We start from the raw sequence: 11,903 nt of genomic DNA, 5'->3' as shown, positions 1-11,903 counted from the left end.
TGGGTTTGACCTTGCCCGGTGTAATTAAAGTGAAACACCTTGACTTGTCACCATTGCCTGGGACAGTTTAAATCTCCCTAATGTAAATGGAGGCTGCCGACGTGCCGCCCAGGCATGGCCGCGCGGGAGAGACGAGCCTCGGTCATCCATCTCCCCACAGCTCACCCCAAGTACAGTGCAGACATTTTCTATTCGCCCGCCCCAATCCCTCACAAATGTAAATCATCCCTTTTTCTTCATTTGAAAACACGGTCAGGATGTTGAATGGCACTCCAGCCAAATGGCTGAGTAGGTTTTCTCCGGGTACTCCCGTTTCCTCCCACATTGCGTCGTAGGTTCATTGAACCCTCCAAATTGTCCCGATGCGTGATTGCGAGCGCAATGCTTGTTTGTCCGTATGTGCCCCTGCGATCTGCTGGTGGCCAGTCCAGCACGTGGTCCGCTTGTGACCAAAAGTCAGCTGGGATAGGCTGCGGCTCACTCGTGACCTGAACTCATTCAATGCCCATGGCAGCCGTTTTTCTCTCCAAGTTGGAGAGCCGACGCTGCCGGCCGTTTTTGACCGATTGTCTCATTTCATTGGCCTACAGAAAATGGAGTTCTGTCGTTATCCAAGCATGGAACCTGCCAAAAAAAAGCTCGCACCCGGGTATGTCTCCCTTTCATTCTTTCTTCGTAAACAGCAATTGAACATTGGCCAAGTTCTTGAAAAATGCTTGTTTCCAAGAAAAATTCGGAGAAAGAGCTTTTTTTGTGAAAGGATGCATTTCAAGCACAAGTTCACTTTGATGCTCTTTTTTTGCATTTGCGATACCTCCAATGTCTAAACAACACTTTCCTATTCAAGAACACAAAAAAGGGCACATACTTTGCAAAATTCAGTGTCTGGTCTGTGGAGGAGGTCTAAAATGTTTCGGGAGCCAGTGAAGGGATGCCCCAGTCGGCGTTGTGTTCTTTGTCTTAGGAGCACCAGTCAGTAGGCCAGCAGCAGCATTCTGGACCAACTGGAGACGCTTAACGGAGGATTCCAAAGTCAAGTGCATTACAGTAATACAGCCGAGATGTGACGAGCGCGTTCACTTCCCGCCCTTTACTGATGTTAGGCGATGGACGAGAGGCGGGAGAGCGTGGACAAAAAACATTTAAAAAAAAGAAAAGAAAACTCCCCAAAGTGTGAGACGAAGGCCAGCCACAAAAGGAGCCGCATGCTGGGAAAAGTAAGACAGGGCAGCCCTCCAACGGGGCTGATGAGCACGCAGACAAAACTTGGGAAGGACGAAGGCATGTCTCACAATGGCGAGCGGGCCCCTTGCCCCGCTTCAAAGAAGCCAGTCAGAACGACAGAAAAGGCCACGTGAGATGGACCCGCCGGGAAGTGGAGCAATCGCGGTGGCAAGCGGAGGGAGGAAGCCGTCCGTGGGCCCTGGCCGGCTATTCATTTGAAAAGGAACTGCGCTGCAGCCGGCGCGCCGTCAGAATGCATCAGCGTGCGCGATGGATTCCGAAGCGGTTCTTCCGAAGAGAGGGCCGAGCACAACTCCGTGTGTGGTCCCGTGCTAACATTGCGGCTACGGAGGGGAGGGGGTGGGGGGATACGTCGCTCATCCGGGAGAAATCTCCTTCCTTGCTCCCAATGACGGAAAACGGGCAATCCTTCACCATCCTTCCCATCGCGTCGTAATTATTCCGACAAAATGGAAAAGAAGTATTGAGGCTGAGGCTCGGGGCTAAATTGCATCTTATTGAAACAAAAACAAAAACAAAAAAAAAAAAAACCCTGATTCACTATTAGCCCAACCATAGTCCAGCTGAACCCCCCCGCCCCAGTTCTTTCAATGCTGTGTAGCTAAAGGACTGTGTTCTAAAAACCAAGTCGTGAGTGTCGCAGAGGAACTGGCACTCGAGTATTAGGGCATTCTTTTGCCAACAATGTCATGACCCAGGATTTCCTGAGGCCCAGAGCGAAATGCCTTCATCTTGAAATCCATTTTATGATCCGCTTTGTCCTCACAAGGGTCGAGGGGGGTGCTAGAGCCTATCCCAGCCGTCTTCGGGCAGTAGGCGGGGGACACCCTGAAACCGTAGGGTTAGGGTTAGGGTTAGGGTTAGGGTTAGGTTTCGGGAGGAAACCAAAGTACCCGGAGAAAACCCACGCAGGCACAGCGAGACCATGCAAACTCCACACAGGAAGGCCGGAGCTGGATTCCAACCCGGTACCTCTGCACTGTGAGGTCGATGCGCTCACCGCTGGACCACTGGGCCACCCATCTTGAAATCCAGTTCAAACAAGCCAACTTTGCCGTTACCCTGGCAATAGTCCCACACTGTCCCCGCTGTGGTACAGTGGATGCCGAATGATGAATTGAGGACCTTTACCAGCCTTGAGAACCTCACTCCGTTGACTTTGCACACTTGGCGGATCAACCACTCCAAAAAAGACAAAAGGCTCGGTGTCGCTGAGGAGCCGCAGATGAGGTCTGAGCTACGAAAGGACAATCCGGTATTGGCTGAGGCTGACAGCGAAAACAATTGAAATCCCACCGATTTGGCTCCATGAATTAAAAAATGTTCTATTCCTATAGTTTTGCAGCAAAACTATGAGTTGAAAAGTCGAGCTTGTGCGTCTTTGGGATGTGTCCGTGTCGCGGCGATGAAAGGCTTATCGCAATCTGGCGCGGGGAAATAATGAGTGGCGGCAGTGAAAAGGGGGGTTAGCGCAGCCTTAATAAAAGTTCCCTCCGCTGTCCTTCCACCTGGTGACATCGCGGCTGTGATATTCAAAGCGCGGCAGGTTGCGGCAATAACATTTAACTTTAGCAATTTCTTATTGCCTGTCAGTCTCCTTAATTTGATCTGACGTCGGACAGTTGCGGTGTCGGACGGCCGAGTCGCGCCACAAGACTGGCAGCTAATAAAAGCCCCGCTTGGTATTTACTACCCCCCCCCCCACGCCCCGCAGCCCCCTTTTTCCATTTTTCTTTTTTACATTTCTATCTCAATACAGTTATTATGAATTGATATGCATTTAGGAGTCGCCCGCCACTCTGCGTGGCCCCTCGACTAATAATATGTAATTGATCTCCATATAGGCCCGTCCGTATATCGGTTTCATTTCCAGGCCTTATCGCCTCCCCTCTGTGATTTCTCATGAACTCTTGCTCGATTTCCTGCTTTTTCCTTCCCAGAGGCATTATTAAGTCGGTGTCGGACAGGGTATTTTCTCATTTGGATTCGTCTTTGAGAAGTCATGTTCAAAAGGGCGGCTAACACGGAACAGTGGAACACAATGGCGAGTTACCTTCTAAGTTTGAATTGAAGAGCAATTTTTTTTTCCCCATCGGAAATAAATCGTTTTCTCAACTCAAGTGTATTTGGAGAACACTTAAAAACAACCCCCGCTGGAGACAAAGTGCTACACGGGAGCACATTTGACAAGAAAGTTGACTTGAACATCAAATTTCTGTTGTCCAATTTAAAAAAAAAAAATCACTGTCCAGTTGAAGACCCAAGCAATTTTGTCAACAAACACAGCTTTTATCTCTCAAGGCAAAGTTGTCGGGCTGTAAGCATTGCTAGCTAACTTGCTTGCCTGTTTTGATTTCGCTGGCTAACCGCTGAGGGCCGCTCAAGTTCTTCAATAATTGGGGGGGGGGGGGTACAACTTGTGCTGGGCCGCACGTGCGTCACTGGGCATTTCAGTCAAAATTTTGTTAAAATCAGGAAAATGGTGAAAAACAATTTCAAATGCATAGTTTTTGATATTGCTACCTTTTTTTTTTTAATTTAATTATGTTCAACCTTGGAACATGTATTTAGAAACATCTCAGAATTCACATTTGACCACCCTTAAACAAAATGAGACGAAAACTTGAAGTACGAACCCTGGACTAGACAAATGACGTGCCAGTTTGAGCGCTACTCTCGGGTGCATCGAAATGGTCATTTGTCAATGTTGCGGGCTGGTGCCACATCGGCAAGTCCTGCGGGACCTTGTCTAATATCGTAAAATGGGCATGTTTTTTTCTTTCCCGCGCATCCCGAATGGAATTGACAGCGTGTACGCAAGTAGCATTTCTTCCGTAGCAGACTTTGTTAATCTAAAAGTCATAAATAAATCAACCCGATTCCGGACTTGATTGAAATTGTTTTTTTTTTCTTTGTTCCTCCTCCCCCGCTTTCCACTTTCCTCCGTAAAGAGGACATGAGGGTCCTGCCTCCTTTGCTAACTGTCCGGCTAGCTTGACCTCCGAAGGGCTCCTCCCCCGAGCCCCTCCATCCCCTCGGTCGGCCCTTTCATTCGCAACCCGGCGGAACGATAAAGGGATGAGGAGGGAAGGCGCGTCAGGGATGAGAACGAGGCGTAAGCAGCGCGTGCTATGCGAAAATATTATGCGCCATCAGCAGGAAAGGGGCCTGAGTCAGCCCGTTTGCCCGGGCCTCGCCGCATGCTAAAACACAGGGAGGCAAAGCCCATTAAAAATGGATGCTCGGCGATAATCACATTCGCACTTGAAATTTAATGTTGCCACGCGGCGGCTTGACAAAGGGAAGGCGGCGTAGGGCACTGTGATTATGACCGCGCCGTCTGTGCTCGACGTCCTTATACCTGGGGCGGGCTCCTTCATGTGATCTCTGGAGGGGACTCAAGATCAGCGTGCAGTCCTTCATGGCACCTAATTGTTGCATTTAATCCCCGCCCCCCGCAAAAAATCCATAGTTTGATTGCGAGTAATAAAGATTCCATTTTTGGCTGAATTTGCTGATGAATTCCAGTCAATGAATTTCCGTCAATTTTCCGTGATTGTCCGGATCCGTTCAATTCACTGGACAGAGGCTAAGCTGCGCTCTTGAGATTGCGCTCGACTAACGGAGCTGGAGTTGTCCAAAAGTCATCAGGTGTGGCGTGAGAGAGGATTCAACATACCGGCAGTTGCTCAACTAGAAGCCACGAGCCACGTTTTGATCTGAGACGTGCCTTTGGTCCCTTCACACCAAACCCCCCGAATTCACGCAACAAATCTTCTTCGCCAAACTAGAGCGGCACAATTCACCACATTTGAATGATGATGGTGATTTCTGGGAGCCCCGATGACATGAACCCGATCATGGGCAATCTTCCCATCGAGAATTCGACAAGCTCTGCTACAGGCCGAATCGACCCGTCGTCGGCCGACCTCCACAGGGGGCGAACACGTACTTAAGGCTTCCTGAAACCGCCAAAAAGGAACAAGTCAACGCCAGGTGGACTGATGAGAGACCGTCGCAGCCAAAATTGGAGATGAGGAGCCACGTGGTCAAGAGCGAGTGCCTCGAAAGGAATCAGCATCCATTGTCTGGAATGAATGACGGAATGATTATTGTGATGAATAAACTCAATTGATCAGAATAGCCATGAGCATTTTGTCCATACGCGCACAGCCAAACGCGGCGTTTCCTCGAGACGTCAACATTTAGCTGCATTTGCTCATGCGCCCCACTTTTGACCTCCTGGCCTCGCTCCTCCTCCTGAAGGTCGCAACGGAGTTCTTCACAGCCACTTCCAACAGTCATTTCCCCACTCGGCTTTCAGAGCAAAAGCCATCCCTTGTAACCATTGCCCCCCCCCCCCTCCCCCCCCCCCCGCTCCCGCCTCCCCACACTCCCTTCGAGTTTGGCCTCGGCATCTTCTCAGGACAATGACGGGTCCTTGGAAGGAGAGTGCCGAGCTGCGGCGTCGCCTTTGTGGAGCGAGTGGCCTCAGAAAAGCAAGCGGAGGTCGACTCGCTTGCCACCCATCCCCCGTCAAGCTGCGCAGCCATTTTTCCAACCGTGGGATTATTGTGGACGTTGTGATGATGAACACCTGATGTGTGAGAGAAAAAACACGGCAGGTTCGGATTCAGCCCCAAAAATGAACTTAATTCAATCTCGGACTAAAAAAAAAAAATCTAAAAATGTTCGTGATGAAATTCATCATCGATTAGTTGTTAATTAATCTTTGCATCTCTAAGTCGACATTAGTACAGTGATTTTGATGTTGATATTTTCATTGTTGCCGTATCAAGATCGAATGTGGTGTATTGATACCCGTACTTAGTCGTAGCGATATTTTGTGATGATCGTGGTATTGATATTTTTATTGAACCTCTTGATAATGCACAGTGATATTTTGTTATATCGCCATTTGGATATTTGATGCTCGTGTAAAACGATCAGATATACTGTATCAAAATCAAAACTGAGCTGGGGTCTATTGTGATGATGGCTAAGGATCGGATAGGACATTGGTCGGGGAGAGACATTTCATGTCACTGAATCAGCACTCCAAAGTTTTTCTTTTTGCGGAATCATCAACGATTTCGATGTTCTTACATGGTGGGATTTCATATCACAGCAAAATGCTCAAATTGCACTGGGGATCAACCAGCATTCTCATCAACATAATCAACGCAAATCTTCCATCATGTAAATGTTGACCGCAATTGTCTTGTTTGGTCCTGTTTACTGGAGCAGTAAAATGTCATGGACAAGTGTCAAACTTGGTTGAAGGCAGTAGCACTACCTGAGACTGAAGTTGCCCCCCCACCCCCCATATCCGTATCTAGACACACACACACACACACACACACACACACACACACATATATATATATATATATATATATATATATATATATATACACACACACACACAGCCAAACATACACACACAATCATATTTGCATAGTCCAATCTTTCCTTATAACAGAATTTCCTTATATGGGAAATAACTATGGTACATGTCCTTTACCTTTACATGCAAGTCTGCTAACAAAATACGTGTGGAACAACACAAGCAAAGAAATGTAAAAATATATGGTCCAAAAACTGTTTATGACACAAAAATTGCAGCAACGCTGATTACAAAAAAAAAAAGGAAGGTACTTGTTCATAACAGCGATATTCGTTCCCAGCTTCTCGGTGCTATTTAGCAAAGCTTAATTTTGTGTGTTAAAGTCATTGTTTGTTTTTTGGGGGGAGGGGCGGGGGGTGGGCAATCCATTTAAAAATAGTCATTATTAATTGGGGAACAGTCGAAGGGACCATTAGGTCGACAAACTCTTCTCTTCATAGCAGAAAGACGTGAAATATTTTGTTGCCTTCAAATGTTTAGCCCGCCTAACTTTTCGTAGGTTTGGGTCCATGTTAACATGGTTGAAAAAGCAGCTTGGTAGTCTCTCATCGTTCGACCTTTTTCCCTTTTCCCAAAAAGGCATTTTGGTTTTTCATTGCTTTTTGTTGCACCTGCTTTTTCCAAATTCCACCTCTCTCTATTTCTTGTTCGCTCTCTCCTGTTTGGCCGCATGTGCGTGCTGGCGCGACAGCAAGACCTCTGTCCGTGGACAGACGGGGACTGAGTGCGTTGGGGGGGAAGAGGGGACGCCGTATAATGGAGAGGCTCCACCTGTTTACACTCCTTTGCCCCTGGGCGTTCTCCAGTGCGCCCCTTTTGGAGGGCCCTCCTTTTAACTGCTCCCATGGGCAGGGGGCCACGTAAAAAAAAAAGCAACAAAACTCCACCGCAGCCATGACAAACAGGCAAGTTAGAGCAAGAATAATGGCGATAAAAGTAAATCGAGGGAAAAGAGCGTATCACCAGTGAAGTACTTCCAAACAAGGCTTTCTAATGAGGTCCGCTGTGAAGAAAGGCAGCGAGGAGGACGGAGGTTGGCGACGCGGCGGCGGCGAGCAGGAGGGTCTCGTGGCTTGGAAAAGAATGAACAAATGTGGGCTGAATGTGTGCTCTGAATCACTTTTTTTTTTTTTGTCTGTACAATAACCTGTTTGCAAAGCACTGGATGAAGACAGTAGCGGGCCAGCGGAAGACCATGAAGTGTATGGTTAGTGGGGGGCCAGCGGGCTAGACACCAGGCTTTTGTGTGCAAATTTCCCAGCAGCGCCTTACCAGTTAATTAAGAAGGTCAGCGCTAAAAAAACGGCAGTGAGGTGAAAGGGTGGGGGGGGGGGGGCTTAATGAGCTGTCCTCGCCACATGAATGAGGGGTTTGTCCCAAACGAAAACGGCGAGAGGCCAAACACTGTCAGCAGCAATTAGTGAGCAGTGGTGGGCAGCCAAAGGCCTTTGGACCAAGCAAAAAAAAAAAAAAAAAAAAACCAACATGCAGTGACGGTAATAAACATGGCGGGATAAATAGAGGCGGGGTGAGGCGGTTGAGCAAGAGGCGGCTCATGCTGCCTTCACCTCTGCGCGCGGCGCCGCCTTGGCCTTGACCTCGCTGCTGGATGAGTGCTTTAAACGCACAATCCGAGTGGAAGTCGGTAAACCCGCCACACCCGATGCGCTCTCACCATCCCGCTTTGCTCCGGACATTCAAACAACAGCCTAGATCCCTTTGTTGTGTTTTGCCCGATCCACATTTGATGTTGATTTTCTATTGTCGCCGTCTTATGCCAGCGCAACGACACGTCACAGTGATATTTCACAAAAGCATGCGAGCAATATTGGTTTCTGATGGTGTGCTGATCACTGATATATTATTTTGAATCTGCATTTTAGCATCGCGGATTTTGGTATGGACCAATATACCCTTTGGCAAATTTCAATTGAGGTATTTTGTGCAGGCCACCACACAACAGAAAAGGGTCTTGTCTGTCGATTGGCAACTTGTAACGTCCCCCTTCCCTGAACCAGGAGCTTGGCTGCTAGCTAACAATCAGACGGACCAAAAAAAAACAAAAAACAAACAAAGATTCTCTGCCTTGGCGGAAGTCTGCCCGACATCTTTCATCTTTCAGTTGCCTTCAAGCTAGAATCCACCGGCCGGAAGGCCCCTCAATTCTCTCAAAGTCAGCGAGCTCTCCGAGCAAGATTGCTGCCGGCTCCGGAATGGTTCTCCGCCCCGTCCGCGATGGCGCAATGCGAAGACTCCGGTGCTCTTTGTTTGATTTGAAATGTGGGAAGTGAAGTGGGCCTCTTGTCGCTCTCATCGCTGGCCGAGAGACAGCGCGCCCTCTCTCTACGGTTCCCGGACGCCGATGAACTTCCCCGCACAAAGAAGTGGAAAACGGCTTTGTGTGCAAATAGAAAAGCCCACAAAAGCAGGAGCCTGAGATAGTGTCAAGTAAGAATGCGCTTGCCCCACGGTTGTCGATATGAATTCGAGTTTTGAGAGGAAGGCTCGGCGCAGGTCACTCTGCGGTGGTCCGGCACTGGGAAGCCTTCACGTTTCAAGCATGTGCGGTCACTTGGCTCCAGATGGTCAGTCAAGGGCACGAGAACAGAGAGATTCCCACTTTGTCGTTGCCGTGCAGAGTTCAGCCTTTTGCGCCGTGTCCGTTCGAAGGATCCATTGGGAACGGGACCCATTACCATTTGGCATTGTCATTGCTCGGAGCCCCTCCTGACGTGATGTCGGGGAATTGAAAAAAAGTATTTGTGCATGCAAAAAGCTCATTTGTGCCCGCAAAATACGATTGACAGGGGGGGGCCGCGAGAACTTCTTCAAAAATGTGATTTGCGGGTTTGTAAGAGAAACATCAAATGAATATTTGATTCCACTTTGGCCCGATGCAACAATGGGTGATGTGACGTTGCCAACACATCTCAGGAGGGATCCTCCAGATTTGCTGACGGACGGATGTCGGTCTTCGGGGCGAGCGACGGTTTGTGGGTCGCTGCAGTCCCTGCAGCTCTATTCAACCGAGCATTACCTGTCAGGGAATTCGGAGACTCCCTTTGAGATGGGCGGCGATGACATCACAAAGAGAAGACGGGCGTGGATTCAACATGCCGTCAATTCTTCCTCTGCATAGACAACGAGAGACAAAGTGGGAACCCTTTGGCGTCAAATGTTACAAATCTGGCAGCGACATTTTTGAATAAGCTCTCACTTGACAAACTTGTGCGGGTGATGAAAAAAGTGGCAACATTTTCTTGGCCCACCCTGTGCCTTTCATTGCCACCAAGTAGCTGGACAGGTGGCTGAGGAAATCGAGCGCGGGTGCTCCATAAATGCAAAGACTGAAGGGGAGACCATGGACTGAGGACGGTGGGATAGTCTGAATCTCAATTTTGGCCGCGGGTGACGTCGTGCGGTGAAGTTATTGATGGTAAAAGCCATCAGTCTGCATTTCGAGCACGGGCCTGATCTATTGGCCGGCCACAAATTAGCATTCCGCGCGCACTCGGTCCAGACTGACATCGGCGACTGCTTTCTTCTTAGCCGGACCTTTGGCGCCATCTTGCAGCACGTCAGGACGTTACAGAAGGAGAATGGCAAAAGGGAGTTTTTCAACAACTACTTGAAGAGGGAGAGCCTCCATGGGTTTGGGAGGTGGGAAATCCCGAATGGGCTTGGATGTTGTGTTCCGCCCTTTGTAAGAACCCCTCGTGAGCTGATTTCTTTCTTTCTGGTATTACGAGTGTAATGGTACCGAAGCCAATAGTCAGTACTTGTCTGAAAAACAATTCAATAGCAAAGAATGACATGACAAACAGGAAGTGCGGGCACTGACTGAGCTCATTTTGCACAACCTACAAACCGCGCTAACCCCAAAACGGTGGCCTTTCAATGTTTGGACACGTGCTTCAGCTCAAAACTCCACTCCCCTTGCACCTCCCCCGCTCCCCCTCGTGGCTGCCGAGCAAGCCCAACAGCGCCAAGCTCCCAGCTTCAAGATGGAGTTGGGGGGGGCGGGTTACTGTAACCTTGGTTGCTAGGGATCGGCCGCTCGCCTTCATGTGACCGGCTATTCATCAAAATGGAGGAGCGCGGCGCGTTCTGGGATGGGGGGCGGCCAGCGAGGGGGCAGAAATATGCAGCGGAGGGAAATGAGCGTCCACCAAGACAGCTTCCCAAATGGCTAACAAATCAAACTGCTCGCCCTAATCCGCCGGGCGGAGGGGGTGCGCGCTTTTTTTCGATGGGCTCGTCGGCTGCTGAGGTGCCGCGCGTTGATCAATCTTTGAGCTTGTTTACCATTTGGGACATGGAGCGAATGCTTCATGCTAAGGTGCTGTAAACGGTCAGCCCATGACTGTTCGTGGCTCGCCACCACCGCATATTACGACTCGAGGCCGGAGCTCGCAGCTTATCGGCAATAGCCCAACTGATCGATTGCCACACTTGGACGAATCGGCAGTCATCCGCCGTCACATTGAAATCTCTGCGATAGCCACAATCGAGCTCTTCACATCCGTATTGCGGCGTCATTGAACCGGGATCGGATGAGGGCGGCATCGGAAACGTCGTCGGGCCGTCAACCGTTTCTATTCTTGGTATTCGCCGGACGGAGATTTACGGAAAACTGTGACGAATGGATGACCGCCGTGTTGTTATTACCATGAACCCGAAAGACGTGAAACGTTTTCATCTGTTTCCGATTCATCTTCCAGCAATGGGCTTCTGATCTCGCTGTCCAGATGCATGACTTCAAGGTAACCAAGTCCTCTGCTACCTTCCCGCTTGGAGCAGCTTCGAAAGAGCACAAAACGACAAATGGGCGACCTTTTGCAGTGGGAACTTGACTCGCACGGGTAAAAACGCAAATACACCAAAAGCGTCCAAATGCAAATGCATGCGGCAGAAAAAATAAAAACGGCAGCATAAAATATATCCCTGCTCCCCCCCTCGGCCCCCACTACCAATTCCACGTCTTTGAAGCAAAGGGAATCCCGTCCGCGCTACAAGGAAATATTTCATGCGGCGCATTCCTACGTAATTACCCGTGATCTGGCGTTTGCGATGACGGGTTTCCTCGCCGTCAGAGACTAAGGGAGCGAGTGGCGCGTATTCAGCGGGGAACGCGGGCGGGTGCTAGCGGCGGCGTCGCAGGCACAATCTCCCCGCCGTAGCACCTTAATCATCCCGCCCGCCTGCCTTGTGCATGTGCATATAGGGAGATTTGTGTTTGAGCTGCTTGTGA

Source organism: Hippocampus comes, unplaced genomic scaffold (assembly GCF_001891065.2).
Source record: "Hippocampus comes isolate QL1 unplaced genomic scaffold, H_comes_QL1_v1.1 scaffold67, whole genome shotgun sequence".
Classification (NCBI taxonomy): domain Eukaryota; kingdom Metazoa; phylum Chordata; class Actinopteri; order Syngnathiformes; family Syngnathidae; genus Hippocampus; species Hippocampus comes.
Note: the sequence above shows the minus strand (reverse complement) of the source record.